The sequence below is a fragment of the Alligator sinensis genome, unplaced genomic scaffold, assembly GCF_000455745.1.
Source record: "Alligator sinensis unplaced genomic scaffold, ASM45574v1 scaffold650_1, whole genome shotgun sequence".
In the NCBI taxonomy this organism is placed as follows: Eukaryota; Metazoa; Chordata; order Crocodylia; family Alligatoridae; genus Alligator; species Alligator sinensis.
In genome coordinates this window covers 141,659-142,220 of record NW_005842674.1, presented here as the reverse complement: position 1 = coordinate 142,220, position 562 = coordinate 141,659, and positions in this window count along the sequence as shown.

The following is a 562-nucleotide window of genomic DNA, read 5'->3' as shown; positions in this document are numbered from 1 at the left end:
GCAGCAGGGGGATATGCCATACTGGAAAGAGGCCCCTTCTGGACGTGTCCTTGCCTTGGGTTCGGCGGGGGATCCCTTGTCACTTAGTCATCCTATCCTCAGCCATGTGTGTCCTGCTTTGCACTTGTTCTCTGCAGGAGGGGTCCCTTAGCACATACTTTTGCACTGGATTTATGACCCAGATATTTTTTTCTGGGTGAACCCAAACCCTCAGACCAACTACGACCTCTCCATTTGAAAATAGGTGAATTTTACTGATGCACAGTGATAGCAGATACAAATAAATTGGATCTGCCAGTCCCAGGGTTGTTATCAGAGTCCAGATACATCTGGCCAGTATGCGAGCTTCACGCTGAGGTTCTCTCTCAAATGTCAGATGTCAGCAGCCTGGAGGGCCCATCCCCGTGTGGGATGGGTGAGACGGGCTGGTGGTATGCCCTCTGTTCATAGCGGCCTCAGGTTCTCCTCTCGGGGATGCTTTGCTGCTCTGTAATCCCTCTTTTGCATTCTTTCCCCACTCTGTGATGACTCCTAATCTTTGGGCATGACTGATTGGTGTCTC